The sequence below is a fragment of the Pseudophryne corroboree genome, chromosome 10, assembly GCF_028390025.1.
Source record: "Pseudophryne corroboree isolate aPseCor3 chromosome 10, aPseCor3.hap2, whole genome shotgun sequence".
Lineage (NCBI taxonomy): Eukaryota > Metazoa > Chordata > Amphibia > Anura > Myobatrachidae > Pseudophryne > Pseudophryne corroboree.
In genome coordinates, this window is record NC_086453.1 from 277,864,570 (window position 1) to 277,887,775 (window position 23,206).

A 23,206-nucleotide genomic window follows, 5' to 3' on the forward strand; every position below is an offset into this window, starting at 1 on the left:
AGCGGTGTCTGACCAGCTAAATAGCTCAGGAGGCACTGACTAGCACCAGAGCCAGATTTACATGCAATATATGAGCCAAAATGTACATCTGGCCATTATACACAGGTGCAGCAGCATACCTCCCAATTTTAGACTTAGCTAAAGAGGGACACATGCGCGGCAAAAAGGGACGTGGCCCAAGAAAGGGGCGTGGCTTCACGGGAGGACCCGCGATCGCGAGCCACGGTCATGTTTATGTCACTAAGGGGGCATGCCCAGCGCTCTGTGAGCCGCTGGCATGCCCCCTCTCCCTCAGACTTCAGTGAATAGACGCTGTGCGCATGCGCACAGCGTCTATTCACCACTGCTCTGCTAAGCAGTGCAGCGAGTGCATGAGTCTCCCAACTGCCCCCCGCCACCACGGGACACTGCGGCCCGCGGGTGGGACAGCGGGACAGTCCCCCAAAAACGGGACTGTCCCCCAAAAACGGAACTGTCCCACGAAAATCGGGACAGTTGGGAGGTATGCAGCAGTATAGTTTTGAGTTTTGATCAGAGATGTGTGGAAAAGTTAGCCAGGTGAGACACTGCCTCACCTGCAATAGACTTTTTACTCGAGAGTTTTGGCTATAAAAATTATTAGAAGAATGGAAAGAAGATATTTCAAACATATTTTTTGTATTTTTCATATAGTTTACGCAGTCAAAACTCTGGCACAAACGTTAGTATGACAGGAAAGGCTCTGCCTTACCTGCCTCACCCCACCGCACATCACTGTGTCTGACCCCCCACAGTGTTTGTTTCCACAGTGAAAGTCATATGTGTACATATGTTGTAAATTGCTGCAGGCATTCCAGAGTTATGCTGTCTGCTGAAATACTCAGTACTGCTGCCTCACCCCTAGGGGTGCTAGGGGTGTCTTCCTCCCACAGTGTTTGTTTCTGGATTGTAAGGCACATGTGTACCAAGTTTTGAGTACATTGCTCCAGCAATTCCGGAGTTATGCTGTCTCCTGATACACTCTGTGCTGCTGTCTGCCCCCCTAGGGCTGCTAGGGATTTCTAATTGTTTTAGTTGCCTCCACTGTATTTTAATACGCTCGTATATAAACTTTCATGATCATCGCTTGCAAACTGTGGATTTGTATAGAAAGACAGAATGACAGATTTTCGCTTTTATATAGTAGATACGCTTAGAGTTTACTTTGATATGTGACTGTCATACTTGGCAACATTTTATAACAAGTTCCAGGGATGCTTGGTGGCTGAGCCCAGTGCATGGTGGAATGCCATGTGCGGATCTGTCTAGGAGGACCTTGGTGCACTACAACTCCCATCGTGTCATGTTTACTGGACTTCATTATAATGTGATGATTTGTTTTTAATTCATGTTAATTACTCATGTTCCATACATATTCATTTATACCATTTAATGTGCACATAACACAGTGTTTATAGGGCCTAATTCAGACCTGATCGCTCGCTAGTGTTTTTTGCAGCGCTGCCATCAGATCAGAACTGCGCATGCGTATGCACCGCAATGTGCAGGCACGTCGCACAGGTACAAAGCGGTTCGTTGCTCTGCGATGGGTTTGTGCAAAGATTCCATTCGCATGGGCGATCGCAAGGAGATTGACAGGAAGAAGGCGTTTGTGGGTGTCAACTGACCATTTTCTGGGAGTGGTTGGAAAAACGCAGGCATTCCCAAGCGTTTGCAGGGCGGGTGTCTGACGTGAATTCTGGTCCCGGACAGGTTGAAGTGATCGCAGCGGCTGAGTAAGTCCTGGGCTACTCAGAAATTGCACAAAATCTTTTTGTACCGCTCGACTGCACATGCGATCGCACACTTGCACAGCTAAAATACATTCCCCGGTGGGCGGTGACTATGTGAACGCAGGACTGCAAAAAACAGCTAGCGAGCGATCAGGTCTGAATTGGCCCCATAGATCCTCCAGAAACCCCATGGGGCTGTTTTACTGGTCCATGTCAGGTTTGGCCATCCAAGTGTGAGGTGAAATTGATGAATAATCCTGGGCCGCAGCTCCAGAGGCGGGATGGGCCTGCGTGTGGCCAGCTGTACAGTGGAGACATCGGATAACAGCCCATGTCCTCTCATGCTTTACGCAAAATTGGTGGTGGTGGTGGTGGGTGTTTGGTAGGATAAAACACTGGGCCAGATGTACTAAGCTTGAAAAGTGATAAATATCACTGTGATAAAGTACCAGCCAATCGGCTCCTAACTGTCATTTTTCAAACACAGCCTGTGACATGGCAGTTAGGAGCCGATTGGCTGGTACTTTATCACAGTGATATTTATCACTTTTCAGGCTTAGTACATCTCCCCCTGGGGCTCGTTACAAATACTGGAGTCTATTTACTAAGCCTTGGAGAGAGATAAAGTGGACGGAGATAAGTACCAGCCAATCAGCTGCTAACTGTCATATTATAGTCTGTGTTTGAAAAATGACAGGAGCTGATTGGCTGGTACTTTATCTCCATCCACTTCATCTCTCTTAAAGGCTTAGTACATAGACCCCATTGTATGCAGTGGATGTGGGGGTGATGAAATGGTTAAAAAATAGATACATTTTTGCAGGGCCCAGATATCACACACTTACCAAGTTCTTGGCTGCCAGTTGGGAGGGGTATGACGCAACCATGTGGGCAGTGCAGGGGCATGACAGCAGAATCGCATCATCAGGGCACAGTATATAAAGCCACGATTACATCATTGTAAAGCGGGGGAAGGGGCCATGATGATGGGATTCAGCAGGAATAGTGTCATCAGCTCACCTGGACTGGACACTTCACACGGGAAGTGGGCATCAGCGTGTGGAACTGAGGTGTTACTGAAGATATGCCTACACCTTGGTGCCTGCTATCCTGGAGTCTCCAAGACATTGCGGGAGAATAGGCAAGTACCATATGCTCTATCATGCGTGGGGATCGTGTAACCGGCGATTGGGATCCCAGCGGTCAGCATCCTGATACCTGTCACAGTTACATGTGTTATATACAAGGGCGTAGCTACCATAGGTGCAGGGAGTGCAGCTGCTATGCAGAGCTGAGAAGGGCCACCTTCCCTGTCACAATTACATGTGTTATATACAGGGTGTAGCTACCATAGGTGCAGGGAGTGCAGCTGCTATGCAGAGCTGAGAAGGGGCACCTTCCCTGTCACAATTACATGTCTTATATACAAGGGTGTAGTTACCATAGGTGCAGGGAGTGCAGCTGCTATGCAGAGCTGAGAAGGGGCACCTTCCCTGTCACAATTACATGTGTTATATACAGGGTGTAGCTACCATAGGTGCAGCTGCTTTGGGACCCACAGCTGAGAGGGGCCACCTTTCCTGTCACAGTTACATGTGTTATTTACAAGCGTGTAGCTATCATAGGTGCATGGAGTGCAGCTACCAGGGGCGGATTGGCCCACCAGGACACCATGACAGATTTCGATGGGCCGGTCCCATATCCCCCTCAGCCAGGGCGATTCACACTCAGGCTGGGCTGGCTCACACTGCTTCCAGTACTTGTGGTTCATTGGAATGTAATCCGGAAGTTAGGCTACCAATGGGGGACCCTGATAAAGTTAACCATCCCAGCAGCATCCTCTCCCTGGCCCCAGCCAAAGGTCTCTTCAACGAGCCCGGCCCAGGAGCAGCAGCATAGCGATGGTCGGAGCCGGGTTCACTACACCCGCTGCCACCCCAGCTCCCGCACTCTCACTGAACTGGCCAGAGCGGCGACTGAGCACTGAAGGGGACCCGGCAGAGAGGTTATTTTTAATTACATTATTTGCATTATCATGATGGTGTAAGGGTTAGGGCTTCCCCAGTCACAGTGTATGGTTTGGGGACTGGACAGTAGCAGGATGTATCTTGTTCTCAGGATGCCAGCTGACCAGGCAGCACTCACAGCCAGCCCTGGGACAATCTCTAATGCAATGTCCTTCAGCCCTATAGCTGCCCAATGTCTGTCCATGATGATGGGCCTATTTATGCGGTGTCTATGTATGTAATGCTGTGGCTATGTATGTAATGGAGTGGCTATGTATGTAATGTGGTGCTACTCGTATAATGCGGTGCTATACATGTAGTGCGGTGCTATACCTGTAATGTTGTGCTATTCGTTTTATGTGGTGCTATTTGTGTAAAGCGGTGCTATACGTGTAGTGCTATACATGTAATGCGGTGCTATGCGTGTAATGTGGTGCTATACGTGTAATGCAGTGCTATTTGTATAATGTGGTGCTATTCATGTAATAATGTGGTGGCTATGTATGTAATAAGGGGCGGATTGGCCACTAGGATAGATTCTGCTGCGCTGGTCCCCTATGTCTGTGTTTCACTACTTGTGTGTACTCCCTCCCTGTACTGTGCTGTATGTAGTGTGTGCTCCTCCTCCCTGTACTGTGCTATATGTAGTGTGTGCTCCTCCTCCCTGTACTGTGCTGTATGTAGTGTGTGCTCCCTCCCTTTACTGTGCTGTATGTAGTGTGTGCTACCTCCCTGTACTGTGCTGTATGTAGTGTGTGCTCCCTCCCTGTACTGTGCTGTATGTAGTGTGTGTTCCCCCTCCCTGTACTGTGCTGTATGTAGTGTGTGCTCCCTCCCTGTACTGTGCTGTATGTAGTGTGTGCTCTCTCCCCGTACTGTGCTGTATGTAGTGTGTGCTCCTTCTCCCTGTACTGTGCTGTATGTAGTGTGTGCTCCTCCTCCCTGTACTGTGCTATATGTAGTGTGTGCTCCCTCCCTGTACTGTGCTGTATGTTGTGTGTGCTCCCTCCCTGTACTGTGCTGTATGTAGTGTGTGCTCCCTCCCTGTACTGTGCTGTATGTAGTGTGTGCTCCTTCTCCCTGTACAGTGCTGTATGTAGTGTGTGCTCCGACCTCCTCCCTGTACTGTGCTGTATGTAGTGTGTGCTCCCTTCCTGTACTGTGCTGTATGTAGTGTGTGTTCCCCCTCCCTGTACTGTGCTGTATGTAGTGTGTGCTCCCTTCCTGTACTGTGCTGTATGTAGTGTGTTCCCCCTCCCTGTACTGTGCTGTATGTAGTGTGTGCTCCCTCCCTGTACTGTGCTGTATGTAGTGTGTGGTCCCCCTCCCTGTACTGTGCTGTATGTAGTGTGTGCTCCCTCCCTGTACTGTGCTGTATATAGTGTGTGCTCCTTCTCCCTGTACTTTGAAACATATAAGGTTAAAAAAAGGGGTTTGTAAAATGAAAAATCAATAAAATCAGAAGTAGATTAAAGGCATGAATGCAGTGTTAGTAGACACTGAAAGTGGGCATATCAGTTCTTGTATATTCAGACGAACAGATGTGCATCAGGGAAGGGTATTGTAGCAGCATATGCATAAAGGGGGTCATTCCGAGTTGATCGCTCGTTGCCGATTTTCGCAAGCGCTGCAATCAGGTAAAAAAACGGCAAAACTGCGCATGCGTATGCGTTGTATGGGTACAAAGAGCATCGTTGTGCAATGCTTTTAGCGACAAATCCATTCGCACAGCCGATCGCAAGGAGATTGACAGGAAGAGGGCGTTTGTGGGTGGCAACTGACCGTTTTCTGGGAGTGTTTGGGAAAACGCATGTGTGTCCAGGCATTTGCCAGGCGGGTATCTGACGTCAATTCCGGGACCTCCATCACTAGAATCATCGCACAGGATAAGTAACTACAGGGCTGGTCTTGTTTTGCACAAAATGTGTTCGTGTCGCTCGGCTGCACATGCGATCGCACACTTGCAAAGCGAAAATACATTGCCCCGTGGCTGGCGACAATGCGTTTGCATGGCTGCTTAAAGTAGCTAGCGAGCGATCAACTCGGAATGAGGGCCACAGTCACAGGTAAACAATAGCATAACGTAAAGCAAATGAGGCCCCAACTGTGTCTATCTCAGAATCAGGACCTCTGAGAAGTGACCCCGCCCTCTTGATAGCCCCTCCCCCTCAACAGACTCCGACCTCATTAGGGCTGCTTCCATAAATTTCCCGGGCTGGTGTTCGATCCCAATCCGCCCCTGGTAGTATGTATTAGAATCTAGCAAATCTGCATAGCTGCAATGAGTAAAATAGGGGAAAAAAGTTAAAAAAATGAGAATGAAAAGAAAGAATTGCTCCTGGGAAGCATAAGATAAGTTACTTATTGAAATGACTGAGGATCATCATCACACAAGGCTCTATTATTTCTAGTTGTCTCTGATCTTTTTTTCTCTTCCATTTCTAACTTTTTTTTTTCCATTTACCACTAACACTTACAGTAAATACAATTTAACACAAAGTCGCCTAATCACAACTCATCTGGTTGTCATTCCTGGGTGTCCTCACATCACACTTCTGTTGCAACAAGTAGGAATTCTGCAAACGCTTTAATTCCAGGAGTGACAGTACACAAGGAAGCCAATTAAAAATATGCTGCATTCATTTCAATCAATGAAACCACAGTAACCAGTGAGACTGCAGCAGAATAATTTAATTAAACTGTAGCAGCTTCACAATGAAAGGAAAATGCTTAGGTTAGATGAAGGGTGAGATGGATGGGTTACTCTGCTACCCTCTCTTGCTCTCATAGTAGAGTGATGTCCACAGTTTTGCAAATACAGTATCAGCAGTGGCATATCTACAATGGAAGCCAGGTGTGCAGTGCATACAGGCCCTGGGTCCAGGGGGGCCCACACTCCACACCTTGCACCCATTTCTTGAATACTTACCACTCCGGCGGCCATTTTGCCGATGTTTTGTGCATGCACAGTAGGAAAATCACCATAAAAACATATATCCCAATGCATAAAAGGTGATAAAAAGCCAAAAAATAAGAACATTTATAGAGATTTAAGAAAAAGATGAGAGAAAGGAGAAAATATGTTGGAGGTGAGGGGGATGATTTTCTGTACCCAGCTAGGAAAAATGGTTAAAATACATTATCTAACATTTTGTGATTATTACAGAGGATTCAATCTTATGATCTCTATAGGGTAGGAGGCATACAATAACAGAAACCTGACACAAAAGTTTATGGGGCCTATTTATTTATATAGAAATTGTGGTCAATTCACAGAAGTGCTGGCACATTATTTAGTACTGGAGCTAATGAACATCTATGATATCTGTGGCAGTTCCTCTATGATCCTTCATATATGTAGTCCTCATAGACAGTGGGGGGATTTTACCAAAGGACTGCAGGACTGCGGCCCCCACCCCAGGTATTATGCACCCAGGGCCGGTGCTAGGGTGTTCGGCGCCCCCCTGAAAACATAAATTTGCGCCCTCCCATATTCCTTTGGCACGCGCCGGGAAAAGGAGTGTGGTCTCACAAGTAAGGGGCATGGCCACACAATAGTACCCCCATTTAAAATTACGCCACAATGTAGCACAATCTTATTCATCTTATACATAATGACCCACCCGTAGTAGTAGCGTCCTTGTATGTAATGCACCCCAGTAGTAGTAGCATCCTTATACATAATGCCCCCCCAGTAGTGGTAGCCTCCTTATACATAATGCCCCCCCAGTAGTAGTAGCAACCTTATATGTAGTGCACCCCCAGTAGTAGACGCGTCCTTATACGTAATGCCCCCCCCCAGTAGTAGTAGCGTCCTTATAAGTAGTGCACCCCCAGTAGTAGAAGCGTCCTTGTACGTAATTCCCCCCCAGTAGTAGTATTGTCCATATACGTAATGCCCCCCCAGTAGTAGTAGTGTCCTTATACGTAGTGCACCCCCAGTAGTAGAAGCATCTTTATACATAATGCCCCCCCAGTAGTAGTATCGTCCTTATACGTAATGCCCCCCCCAGTAGTGGTATCGTTCTTATACGTAATGCCCCCCCCCCCCCCCCCAGTAGTAGTAGCGTCCTTATACGTAGTGCACCTCCAGTAGTAAAAGCGTCCTTATACGTAATTCCCTCCTAGTAGTAGTATCGTCCTTATACATAATTCCCCCCTAGTAGTAGTATCGTCCATATACGTAATGCCCCCCAGTAGTAGTAGCGTCCTTATACATAATGCACCCCCAGTAGTAGAAGCCTTCTTATACGTAATTCCCCCCTAGTAGTAGTATCGTCCTTATACGTAATGCCCCCCCAGTAGTAGTAGCATCGTTACGCATAATGCCCCCCCTGTAGTAGTAGCGTCCGTATACGTAGTGCACCCCCAGTAGTAGAAGCGTCCTTATACGTAATTCCCCCCTAGTAGTAGTATCGTCCTTATACGTAATTGCCCCCCCAGTAGTAGCGTCGTTTCACAAAATGCCCCCCCCCCTGTAGTAGTTGCGTCCTTACATGTAATGCCCCCCCCCAGTAGTAGCATCATTATACGTAATGTCCCCCCAGTACTAGCATCCATAAAATGCGCATACATAGACATACCTCACTCACACACACACACACAATTCACACATATATACACACACATACACACTCACCATATACACACACACCCACACACCATATACACACATACACACACACATACCCACCATATATACAAACACACACTTCTCTCTCACCCTACACTTACCTAAGCCAGTCTCCCTCTGTACAGCAGCCTGGTCCATGTAGCTCCGCCCCTTCCATCCCCGTTTAGCTCCGCCCCCTTCCATCCCGTACACAGCCGCTGTCACACAGGTGAGGGGAGGGGAGGGAGGAGGCTTTTCATGCTGCAGGAGCCGCTGCCAGTGACTGTCATACAGTGACAGACACAGCAGCAGCAGCAGCAGCAGCAGGGGGGCCAGGACGGCGCAGCAGGGAAGGGATGCAGAGTAGGGGGAGCGCCTCTCCGTCCCAGCGCCTCCCTGCACTGCATCCCTTCGCTGAGCGGGTAGTGCCGGGCCTGTATGCACCATACCTCTCAGTGTCAGTGAAGCCAGATGCAGTCCGTGAATTCACTGGGTTCACTGTGACCTATTGAAAGTCCTACCTGTCAGTCACAGTCACTACAGGCAGTCCCATTGGGAGATGTTTCCTCCTTCCGGGACTGCCAGACTGGGCTGCGATAGGCAAGAGCTGGCTTCCTTTAGGAAGCCACTCCCTACCTTTCACACTGCACAATCCGGCTTATATGGGCTGCAGCCAATGCAATATATAGAAGCTGGAGGTATGCGCATGTGCAGTTGCACCATGGGATCTGCTCATGCGGTGGTCGTGGCACCTGTTGGATCCATTGCGCAGGTGCCGGAACCTAGGGCTTCACGTCTCCTCCCCTCTCCGGACTGGGGGTAGCGGCAGCCCCCTTACTTAAAGGAAGTAGGAGCCGTCGCTGCTCATAGCTTTCTATGTGAACCTAAAATATGGGCAGTTTGCTAAGATGGCAATTGGTAGCAGGTACACGGTTCATGGGTCGATAGTCAGTAGGTCAACACTATGTGGTTGACATGCATATGGTCGACATGGTCAAAATGGTCGACATGACAAGGGTCAACACAACATATTGTCAACACAAGTTTTGGGGAATTTTTTGCATTTTTTTTAAACTTTTTCATACTTTACCATCCATGTGGACTACATTGGGAACAGTAACCTTGCCCGAAGTTCACTTGCCATGCTAGGATACATTAATTGGGGGTTTCATGTGCTGAAACCTACATAGTGACACCTAAAAAAATCATGTCGACCTTTTTATGTGTCAACCTTTTCCACGTTGACCTTTTGCTTGTGTCAACCTTTTACACATTGAGTTTCAAGTTAAGGAGACTCCCGCACCAGATTATGGATAAATAATACTTTATAGGGAGACTCCCGCACCAGATTATGGATAAATAATACTTTATAGGGAATATTTGTAGTCTAGCATATTGTGCTGATCAGACAAATATTTCAACACAATTATGTTGAGGTGGTGCTGCTTGTTGATCTATATATACATATTTAAAGAAAAGAGAGGAAAAGCAAATCAACTTTTAATAGCAGCACTCATTCCCTGAATAGTTTTTAATTACAAATATGATTTGTCCAAATATTTTATAGGTAATAGTGTTAAATACGAAAGAGATTCTCAATACCCATATGTGATGTAGATACCTTTATTGTTATCACATATGATGTATTATATGTCCCCTTTTTTGTGAAGGAGACAACTAAGTGAAGTATTAAAAATTATAGAGACAGAATAACGTGTAAGAAAAAATAAATTAAATTATGTGTAGAGAATATGTTTAAAAACAAGTGCTAGTACGCTGTCTTAATTTATAGATCAATACAACCTGTGGTGCAAAAGTTTTTTATGTAAATAATTTATTTATTTAATGAAACCACCACTGATTTTTTGTAACCAGAGATGTATATAAAGGGTTACAAAATATATCAATATTATACCATTTCTAATAAGTTCTCAAATTTATAAATCCCAATGCAACATTTGTTGCTATATAGTGGAGTCACGAGAATATTAGAAACAATAATGCAAAAAAATCCAAATGATGGTTAAGTCTGTTATAGACGTAAGGTTATTATTACCTTTAATAATATTGATATACGATAACACGCTGATGAAATATTATTTGATATTTGATATTATAAGAGACCCCTATTTAAGTATATCTATCTAGCTGATATTGCCATGCAGTATAAGCACACATTAACAATTAACTCCTTATTATATATTGTACAATTTGTTATAAGCCAATTCAATCAAGCCAGAATCTTAGATAGCTCTCCTTTCTCATTAGAGAGCCATCACAAATCATATATTTCTATTGTATTAATGTTACTAATCAGTGGTTAGTAAGGAGAGTACTATCAAATTCTTCAATCATATGTGCCTGGATTAGCTGTGTATATAGACAGCATTATTTGTAGCAAACAGATGCTCAAGCAGGCCTATTTATATGATAGTACTGTGCAAAACTGCTAGTCTCCTTAAGAACACTGCTATAATAGCAGGATATTTAATAAGGAGTAGTGGCCAGGAAATATATACTTAAATAGGGGTCTCTTATAATATCAAATAATATTTCGTCAGCGTGTTATCGTATATCAATATTATTAAAGGTAATAATAACCTTACGTCTATAACAGACTTAACCATCATTTGGATTTTTTTGCATTATTGTTTCTAATATTCTCGTGACTCCACTATATAGCAACAAATGTTGCATTGGGATTTATAAATTTGAGAACTTATTAGAAATGGTATAATATTGATATATTTTGTAACCCTTTATATACATCTCTGGTTACAAAAATCAGTGGTGGTTTCATTAAATAAATAAATAATTTACATAAAAAACTTTTGTACCACAGGTTGTATTGATCTATAAATTAAGACAGCGTACTAGCACTTGTTTTTAAACATATTCTCTACACATAATTTAATTTATTTTTTCTTACACGTTATTCTGTCTCTATAATTTTTAATACTTCACTTAGTTGTCTCCTTCACAAAAAAGGGGACATATAATACATCATATGTGATAACAATAAAGGTATCTACATCACATATGGGTATTGAGAATCTCTTTCGTATTTAACACTATTACCTATAAAATATTTGGACAAATCATATTTGTAATTAAAAACTATTCAGGGAATGAGTGCTGCTATTAAAAGTTGATTTGCTTTTCCTCTCTTTTCTTTAACCTTTTACACATGTCACTGATAATGATGATATTATCTTAGACTGCAAAGCTATACCTTTAAACACACCTTTACCATGGAGCTGCTGCGGTCGCTAGCTCACGCTACGTACTTCGTACGCTATTTGCGCACAGAGTCCCGTACCGTATACGCACTCAGCGTACAAACCCCGCACTGTGGGTACAAAGCACATGCAGCGAGCGCACACACAATTGATAACCTTTAAACCTTGTTAATGATACAATGTAATGATATGCTTACACTTTAAACCTTAGCAGCAAAGTACTGCAACGATGTAATACCTTTAAACCTTAAGTAGCGCTGGCGATACAAAGTATCCGCAGTGCGTACACCTTAACAATGCTTATACACCTTAAACAGGTTAATCTACTTTAAAGCCCAGGCAGGAAAGTGAAAACACAACACCGTTTGTAGTTGAAACCACAGGGTTCTAAGGCCTCCGTGGATTGATTCCAAAAAGGTAAAACAATACAAGTTATACACTACAGACTAACAAGTAAATCTAAACAGAATAATGGCTACAGAGAACGTACATACGTGAGAATGTTTCGCACGCGCAACCCGAGTCGGTCCTCCGCTGGTCATACAGATAGCGTTCAGAGTCTTGTGTCCCCAAGCCTGCTGCAAGCTCTCTTTATTCACTTCATCCAAAACAATACAATGGTCACTGTAATCCCTTTGTCTATTGGACACAGAGATGTACCTTTTCATTACGGGAGGGGTCATAGGTTGATTTGAAAAGGTGGGCTATGTCTTTCTCAACTGCTCCTGTGGATGGTCTCCTCTGGATTCCCCTCGCATACACAATACACAGCAAATTAAGTTTAAACCTATATTCTGCTTCTGCATCTAACTATCCTCAGGAACATGCGATTTTCCTCAAACCAACACCAGAATGTTTCCCTTAAAATACCCTACAGCTGGATACCAAACACCACCTTGTAACCTTGTTCTGTCCCCTCCTATCCTGTAAAGGTGAATCCCTTTGTTCTGTTATCATTTTAAACAGCTATTTCTTTCTGATGTGGTGCAGGGGGCTATGTGTACAATGTGCACTATTTGGGTTAAATATGTAATGTTCTAATAACCCTCTACGCGCTCACAAACTCCGCCATAAATACCCATATCACGCGCATGATCGCCAGAGCGATCCTACGCAAATTGTGGATATGTGCACGAACGGAGGACTGGGTGCACGAGCAGCGGGCATGTGCATGGGGTTAGTACATGGGGCATGTATTACAATATTTTTCGACTTTGGCAGTCAACAATAACTGCCACTATCTAAACATTAAACAGAAAAATATACAATACAATATCTACAAAGGATTGAATGGTAGGAGGAGAGGTGTAGGTGGGAAATGTATGACCTAGTGGGATAGCAAAAGCATGTATGTATGAAATCCATGTCTGAGGGGCATGTATCATCGTGCCGTACATGTTCTAGATAAGGTTCGAGGTATTGCGAAGTATACATTAAATCCTTCTTATCCTGTATTAAGGGTCTGTAAGTGGGCCAACAAACACTACCGAGCTCTTTTCGGCTTTTTGTTTCAACAAATGGGGTGCACATTTAGTTGATGATACATGAAGGGGGGACACATGTGAATGCTAATATATATTAGAGATGAGCGGGTTCGGTTTCTCTGAATCCGAACCCGCCAGAACTTCATGTTTTTTTTCACGGGTCCGAGCGACTCGGATCTTCCCGCCTTGCTCGGTTAACCCGAGCGCGCCCGAACGTCATCATGACGCTGTCGGATTCTCGCGAGGCTCGGATTCTATCGCGAGACTCGGATTCTATATAAGGAGCCGCGCGTCGCCGCCATTTTTCACACGTGCATTGAGATTGATAGGGAGAGGACGTGGCTGGCGTCCTCTCCGTTTAGAATAGATTAGAGAGACACTTGATTTACTAATTTTGGGGAGCATTAGGAGTACTCAGTACAGTGCAGAGTTTTGCTGATAGTGACCACCAGTTTTATTTATAATCCGTTCTCTGCCTGAAAAAAGCGATACACAGCATATCTGTGTGCACTGCTCAGGCTCAGGCCAGTGTGCTGCATCATCTATTATCTATATATAATATTATATATATCTGTCTGACTGCTCAGCTCACACAGCTTATAATTGTGGGGGAGACTGGGGAGCACTACTGCAGTGCCAGTTATAGGTTATAGCAGGAGCCAGGAGTACATAATATATTATATAGTGAGTGACCACCAGACACACAGTGCAGTTTATTTAATATATTATTATTTATTTAATATATCCGTTCTCTGCCTGAAAAAAGCGATACACACAGTGACTCAGTCAGTCACATACCATATCTGTGTGCACTGCTCAGGCTCAGGCCAGTGTGCTGCATCATCTATATATATTATATATCTGTCTGACTGCTCAGCTCACACAGCTTATAATTGTGGGGGAGACTGGGGAGCACTACTGCAGTGCCAGTTATAGGTTATAGCAGGAGCCAGGAGTACATAATATTATATTAAAATTAAACAGTGCACACTTTTGCTGCAGGAGTGCCACTGCCAGTGTGACTAGTGACCAGTGACCTGACCACCAGTATATATAATATTAGTAGTATACTATCTCTTTATCAACCAGTCTATATTAGCAGCAGACACAGTACAGTGCGGTAGTTCACGGCTGTGGCTACCTCTGTGTCGGCACTCGGCAGCCCGTCCATAATTGTATATACCACCTAACCGTGGTTTTTTTTTTTTTTCTTTATACATACATACTAGTTACGAGTATACTATCTCTTTATCAACCAGTCTATATTAGCAGCAGACACAGTACAGTGCGGTAGTTCACGGCTGTGGCTACCTCTGTGTCGGCACTCGGCAGCCCGTCCATAATTGTATATACCACCTAACCGTGGTTTTTTTTTCTTTCTTTATACATACATACTAGTTACGAGTATACTATCTCTTTATCAACCAGTCTATATTAGCAGCAGACACAGTACAGTGCGGTAGTTCACGGCTGTGGCTACCTCTGTGTCGGCACTCGGCAGCCCGTCCATAATTGTATATACCACCTAACCGTGGTTTTTTTTTCTTTCTTTATACATACATACTAGTTACGAGTATACTATCTCTTTATCAACCAGTCTATATTAGCAGCAGACACAGTACAGTGCGGTAGTTCACGGCTGTGGCTACCTCTGTGTCGGCACTCGGCAGCCCGTCCATAATTGTATATACCACCTAACCGTGGTTTTTTTTTCTTTCTTTATACATACATACTAGTTACGAGTATACTATCTCTTTATCAACCAGTCTATATATTAGCAGCAGACACAGTACAGTGCGGTAGTTCACGGCTGTGGCTACCTCTGTGTCGGCACTCGGCAGCCCGTCCATAATTGTATATACCACCTAACCGTGTTTTTTTTTTTTTTCTTTATACATACATACTAGTTACGAGTATACTATCTCTTTATCAACCAGTCTATATATTAGCAGCAGACACAGTACAGTGCGGTAGTTCACGGCTGTGGCTACCTCTGTGTCGGCACTCGGCAGCCCGTCCATAATTGTATATACCACCTAACCGTGGTTTTTTTTTCTTTCTTTATACATACATACTAGTTACGAGTATACTATCTCTTTATCAACCAGTCTATATTAGCAGCAGACACAGTACAGTGCGGTAGTTCACGGCTGTGGCTACCTCTGTGTCGGCACTCGGCAGCCCGTCCATAATTGTATATACCACCTAACCGTGGTTTTTTTTTCTTTCTTTATACATACATACTAGTTACGAGTATACTATCTCTTTATCAACCAGTCTATATTAGCAGCAGACACAGTACAGTGCGGTAGTTCACGGCTGTGGCTACCTCTGTGTCGGCACTCGGCAGCCCGTCCATAATTGTATATACCACCTAACCGTGGTTTTTTTTTCTTTCTTTATACATACATACTAGTTACGAGTATACTATCTCTTTATCAACCAGTCTATATATTAGCAGCAGACACAGTACAGTGCGGTAGTTCATGGCTGTGGCTACCTCTGTGTCGGCACTCGGCAGCCCGTCCATAATTGTATATACCACCTAACCGTGGTTTTTTTTTCTTTCTTTATACATACATACTAGTTACGAGTATACTATCTCTTTATCAACCAGTCTATATTAGCAGCAGACACAGTACAGTGCGGTAGTTCACGGCTGTGGCTACCTCTGTGTCGGCACTCGGCAGCCCGTCCATAATTGTATATACCACCTAACCGTGGTTTTTTTTTCTTTCTTTATACATACATACTAGTTACGAGTATACTATCTCTTTATCAACCAGTCTATATTAGCAGCAGACACAGTACAGTGCGGTAGTTCACGGCTGTGGCTACCTCTGTGTCGGCACTCGGCAGCCCGTCCATAATTGTATATACCACCTAACCGTGGTTTTTTTTTCTTTCTTTATACATACATACTAGTTACGAGTATACTATCTCTTTATCAACCAGTCTATATTAGCAGCAGACACAGTACAGTGCGGTAGTTCACGGCTGTGGCTACCTCTGTGTCGGCACTCGGCAGCCCGTCCATAATTGTATATACCACCTAACCGTGGTTTTTTTTTCTTTCTTTATACATACATACTAGTTACGAGTATACTATCTCTTTATCAACCAGTCTATATTAGCAGCAGACACAGTACAGTGCGGTAGTTCACGGCTGTGGCTACCTCTGTGTCGGCACTCGGCAGCCCGTCCATAATTGTATATACCACCTAACCGTGGTTTTTTTTTCTTTCTTTATACATACATACTAGTTACGAGTATACTATCTCTTTATCAACCAGTCTATATTAGCAGCAGACACAGTACAGTGCGGTAGTTCACGGCTGTGGCTACCTCTGTGTCGGCACTCGGCAGCCCGTCCATAATTGTATATACCACCTAACCGTGGTTTTTTTTTCTTTCTTTATACATACATACTAGTTACGAGTATACTATCTCTTTATCAACCAGTCTATATTAGCAGCAGACACAGTACAGTGCGGTAGTTCACGGCTGTGGCTACCTCTGTGTCGGCACTCGGCAGCCCGTCCATAATTGTATACTAGTATCCAATCCATCCATCTCCATTGTTTACCTGAGGTGCCTTTTAGTTGTGCCTATTAAAATATGGAGAACAAAAATGTTGAGGTTCCAAAATTAGGGAAAGATCAAGATCCACTTCCACCTCGTGCTGAAGCTGCTGCCACTAGTCATGGCCGAGACGATGAAATGCCAGCAACGTCGTCTGCCAAGGCCGATGCCCAATGTCATAGTACAGAGCATGTCAAATCCAAAACACCAAATATCAGTAAAAAAAGGACTCCAAAACCTAAAATAAAATTGTCGGAGGAGAAGCGTAAACTTGCCAATATGCCATTTACCACACGGAGTGGCAAGGAACGGCTGAGGCCCTGGCCTATGTTCATGGCTAGTGGTTCAGCTTCACATGAGGATGGAAGCACTCAGCCTCTCGCTAGAAAAATGAAAAGACTCAAGCTGGCAAAAGCAGCACAGCAAAGAACTGTGCATTCTTCGAAATCCCAAATCCACAAGGAGAGTCCAATTGTGTCGGTTGCGATGCCTGACCTTCCCAACACTGGATGTGAAGAGCATGCGCCTTCCACCATTTGCACGCCCCCTGCAAGTGCTGGAAGGAGCACCCGCAGTCCAGTTCCTGATAGTCAGATTGAAGATGTCAGTGTTGAAGTACACCAGGATGAGGAGGATATGGGTGTTGCTGGCGCTGGGGAGGAAATTGACCAGGAGGATTCTGATGGTGAGGTGGTTTGTTTAAGTCAGGCACCCGGGGAGACACCTGTTGTCCGTGGGAGGAATATGGCCGTTGACATGCCAGGTGAAAATACCAAAAAAATCAGCTCTTCGGTGTGGAGGTATTTCACCAGAAATGCGGACAACAGGTGTCAAGCCGTGTGTTCCCTTTGTCAAGCTGTAATAAGTAGGGGTAAGGACGTTAACCACCTCGGAGCATCCTCCCTTATACGTCACCTGCAGCGCATTCATAATAAGTCAGTGACAAGTTCAAAAACTTTGGGTGACAGCGGAAGCAGTCCACTGACCAGTAAATCCCTTCCTCTTGTAACCAAGCTCACGCAAACCACCCCACCAACTCCCTCAGTGTCAATTTCCTCCTTCCCCAGGAATGCCAATAGTCCTGCAGGCCATGTCACTGGCAATTCTGACGAGTCCTCTCCTGCCTGGGATTCCTCCGATGCATCCTTGCGTGTAACGCCTACTGCTGCTGGCGCTGCTGTTGTTGCCGCTGGGAGTCGATGGTCATCCCAGAGGGGAAGTCGTAAGCCCACTTGTACTACTTCCAGTAAGCAATTGACTGTTCAACAGTCCTTTGCGAGGAAGATGAAATATCACAGCAGTCATCCTACTGCAAAGCGGATAACTGAGTCCTTGACAACTATGTTGGTGTTAGACGTGCGTCCGGTATCCGCCGTTAGTTCACAGGGAACTAGACAATTTATTGAGGCAGTGTGCCCCCGTTACCAAATACCATCTAGGTTCCACTTCTCTAGGCAGGCGATACCGAGAATGTACACGGACGTCAGAAAAAGACTCACCAGTGTCCTAAAAAATGCAGTTGTACCCAATGTCCACTTAACCACGGACATGTGGACAAGTGGAGCAGGGCAGGGTCAGGACTATATGACTGTGACAGCCCACTGGGTAGATGTATGGACTCCCGCCGCAAGAACAGCAGCGGCGGCACCAGTAGCAGCATCTCGCAAACGCCAACTCTTTCCTAGGCAGGCTACGCTTTGTATCACCGCTTTCCAGAATACGCACACAGCTGAAAACCTCTTACGGCAACTGAGGAAGATCATCGCAGAATGGCTTACCCCAATTGGACTCTCCTGTGGATTTGTGGCATCGGACAACGCCAGCAATATTGTGTGTGCATTAAATATGGGCAAATTCCAGCACGTCCCATGTTTTGCACATACCTTGAATTTGGTGGTGCAGAATTTTTTAAAAAACGACAGGGGCGTGCAAGAGATGCTGTCGGTGGCCAGAAAAATTGCGGGACACTTTCGGCGTACAGGCACCACGTACAGAAGACTGGAGCACCACCAAAAACTACTGAACCTGCCCTGCCATCATCTGAAGCAAGAAGTGGTAACGAGGTGGAATTCAACCCTCTATATGCTTCAGAGGTTGGAGGAGCAGCAAAAGGCCATTCAAGCCTATACAATTGAGCACGATATAGTAGGTGGAATGCACCTGTCTCAAGTGCAGTGGAGAATGATTTCAACGTTGTGCAAGGTTCTGATGCCCTTTGAACTTGCCACACGTGAAGTCAGTTCAGACACTGCCAGCCTGAGTCAGGTCATTCCCCTCATCAGGCTTTTGCAGAAGAAGCTGGAGGCATTGAAGAAGGAGCTAAAAGGGAGCGATTCCGCTAGGCATGTGGGACTTGTGGATGCAGCCCTTAATTCGCTTAACAAGGATTCACGGGTGGTCAATCTGTTGAAATCAGAGCACTACATTTTGGCCACCGTGCTCGATCCTAGATTTAAAGCCTACCTTGGATCTCTCTTTCCGGCAGACACAGGTCTGCTGGGGTTGAAAGACCTGCTGGTGACAAAATTGTCAAGTCAAGCGGAACGCGACCTGTCAACATCTCCTCCTTCACATTCTCCCGCAACTGGGGGTGCGAGGAAAAGGCTCAGAATTCCGAGCCCACCCGCTGGCGGTGATGCAGGGCAGTCTGGAGCGACTGCTGATGCTGACATCTGGTCCGGACTGAAGGACCTGACAACGATTACGGACATGTCGTCTACTGTCACTGCATATGATTCTCTCAACATTGATAGAATGGTGGAGGATTATATGAGTGACCGCATCCAAGTAGGCACGTCACACAGTCCGTACTTATACTGGCAGGAAAAAGAGGCAATTTGGAGGCCCTTGCACAAACTGGCTTTATTCTACCTAAGTTGCCCTCCCACAAGTGTGTACTCCGAAAGAGTGTTTAGTGCCGCCGCTCACCTTGTCAGCAATCGGCGTACGAGGTTACATCCAGAAAATGTGGAGAAGATGATGTTCATTAAAATGAATTATAATCAATTCCTCCGCGGAGACATTGACCAGCAGCAATTGCCTCCACAAAGTACACAGGGAGCTGAGATGGTGGATTCCAGTGGGGACGAATTGATAATCTGTGAGGAGGGGGATGTACACGGCGATATATCGGAGGGTGAAGATGAGGTGGACATCTTGCCTCTGTAGAGCCAGTTTGTGCAAGGAGAGATTAATTGCTTCTTTTTTGGGGGGGGGTCCAAACCAACCCGTCATATCAGTCACAGTCATGTGGCAGACCCTGTCACTGAAATGATGGGTTGGTTAAAGTGTGCATGTCCTGTTTTGTTTATACAACATAAGGGTGGGTGGGAGGGCCCAAGGACAATTCCATCTTGCACCTCTTTTTTCTTTTCTTTTTCTTTGCATCATGTGCTGATTGGGGAGGGTTTTTTGGAAGGGACATCCTGCGTGACACTGCAGTGCCACTCCTAGATGGGCCCGGTGTTTGTGTCGGCCACTAGGGTCGCTAATCTTACTCACACAGTCAGCTACCTCATTGCGCCTCTTTTTTTCTTTGCGTCATGTGCTGTTTGGGGAGGGTTTTTTGGAAGGGACATCCTGCGTGACACTGCAGTGCCACTCCTAGATGGGCCCGGTGTTTGTGTCGGCCACTAGGGTCGCTAATCTTACTCACACAGCTACCTCATTGCGCCTCTTTTTTTCTTTGCGTCATGTGCTGTTTGGGGAGGGTTTTTTGGAAGGGACATCCTGCGTGACACTGCAGTGCCACTCCTAGATGGGCCCGGTGTTTGTGTCGGCCACTAGGGTCGCTTATCTTACTCACACAGCGACCTCGGTGCAAATTTTAGGACTAAAAATAATATTGTGAGGTGTGAGGTATTCAGAATAGACTGAAAATGAGTGGAAATTATGGTTTTTGAGGTTAATAATACTTTGGGATCAAAATGACCCCCAAATTCTATGATTTAAGCTGTTTTTTAGTGTTTTTTGAAAAAAACTCCCGAATCCAAAACACACCCGAATCCGACAAAAAAAATTCGGTGAGGTTTTGCCAAAACGCGTTCGAACCCAAAACACGGCCGCGGAACCGAACCCAAAACCAAAACACAAAACCCGAAAAATTTCAGGCGCTCATCTCTAATATATATATGGATATTACCTATCGACTATGTGTGACACTACCTGAAGGTTGTAGAGATGAAGATAAGACACGTATCACAAATACATTCACATAACATTTGTGCAATCGTTCATGGGTGTTGATTGAAGTCTTGTCCGTGTGGGTGTATCTTTGCTGTGAGTGTCCATTAAAGTCTTCAGCGTGTCCATTAAAGTCTTTAGAGTGTCCATTAAAGTCCTTTCCGGATGGATGTATCTTTGGTTTACGTGTTCATCAAAAGTCTTGTCTGGATGGATGTATTTTCGCTGAGGGAAAACAAAGGAGAAACGGGTGAAAGAAACGGACCGTGGAATCACGTCTTATCACAACATTGTCTCTATTGATGGGTCATAAATTAAATCAGTTGTTGTAACAATACCCCCGTTCCTTAAACTCATCACTTTGGTACTGCGCTTGCACCGCATTAGAACTCGAACACACCTAAATATCAAACCAATCATTATGACAACTCCCAGGATACAAAAGAGAAACTTTCCTACATTCACGATAACATTTTGAGCCCATTCTCCTAAACCTGAGAACCAATTGCGTGGGTTCAACCATGAAACCCAGCCGGTCAGTTCATTACTCACAGCAGTCAGGGTAAGGTTGTGTCTCCTTCGGAACTCCCATTTCAATTGCAAGATATCGTCCATCTTTTGATCTATGACCTCGGTTGGGTCATCAGTGGTATTTGTAATGTACGTGCAAGATTTCACACCATACTGAGTTGCTAGGGTGACACAATACCCGCCTGTCACTGCTGTGATGTAATTGAGAACCATCCTGTGCTGGATCAGTTCCGTTTTGTAAGCTTGCAATTCCCTCCCAGTATACCTGAAGGTGTCATCATACATCTCGGTGATATTATCTATCAGGTTCGCTTACCGCATGAATATACCTAAAATTTATAATTCCTCTTGCGGTACGGGTGATATCTAACGCGAGTAGGAATTGAATCCCGGTGGATTCGTGGATCAAATCAGAGGCTGCGTGCTCTGTCCTATCTATAAGGTGTCTCTTAACGATGTGTTCATAATGAGTGTGAGTGTAAGGAGCTTGAGCATTGCGGTGAACGTCTTTCATCTTATTATGGGTTATGGTCATAACCTCTGGCAACACTCTTCCAATGTAACACAATCCCTCTGAGTTTGGAGCAAGCCACTTATACGCCTTCCTCCCGCATATGAAATATGCATCATCGGGGAGAACATATGGGACAGAATATGACATTACCATATTGCAAACCTTCCAGGTGAAAAATCCTATCCCTAACTCTCTCATCTGTTCAGTACACGTATCAGGCTGTATGATATGCGCACAGTACCCTGGTGATACTTCTCCAACCTGCATGGTCCTACTTCCTAAAGTATACCTGTACCAGAAATACCTTCCACCGTCGGCTATTTGGCATATAAGTTCGGAGTCTACGGGCATTCTGTCGGCTCTGTGTGAAAATGCCATGGTTTGGTTATTCCATGTCACTTCCCAATTTCCCGGCTTTCGGGGATTGGAAATGTTGAAACATACTAAGGATCTATCCACATGATATTGGTGGAGCTTCAAACTAGGGGGCCTAGAAATATAAAATTTCTTGTCCACCGGTCTCCCACCCCTTAATTCAAGTACCTCATCTATTGTTAAGGGATACGGTACTAGTCCTGACTTGCTCTGACCTTGAGGTACTTGTGAGCACACCCAGCATTCTGTTTGGTTTAAAACCTTACCCACTAATGAGTGATAGTCACACAATGGATGACGGTCCATGTTGATATTAAGGCTGGACTGACATCTCTGGATGCACCCGTCCTCAACTATGTTTTCACAGTTTCTACAAATACAATTTTCCTCAGCCAATAACCCTTCACAGTGCCTCCTAGTTTTGTGACTACCAGATCGTTTTCTGATACTCGCCTTTGCTCGGTGAATGTGTTGCTCTTGGAATTCTACAAATCCGTCCTTGCCATCAGAACCCATTCCAGATCCTTTCTCGACCTCTCTGGTACTCTCACCGAAACAGACTGCTCTGGTCAACAACAAGGTCAACAGGAAAACCCGGAATGCAGTCTCTTGGGGTAAGTCCATCTTGTTAAGGGGAGAGAAAAAGGAGAAAGGAAGGGGGAGGAAAGGAGGGTAATGGAGAAAATAATAAAAAGGAAAAAGAAAAACTGGTACGACAACCGCCTCTAGTCTTGTTGTTCTCCGTGCTCAGGTGCCGTCTCAACAGTGCTGCCTCTCAACCTTCCTGGAACAGACACTCCAGTGATACGATGTTCTCTCCGAGTCAGCGACCTTTCTGTAGGGAACATAAATCTTGCATTACCATGTGTTTAACTGTTGTGTGAAATAAACCATCCGTAGAAAATGAAAAAAGAGAGAGAGAATAATAAA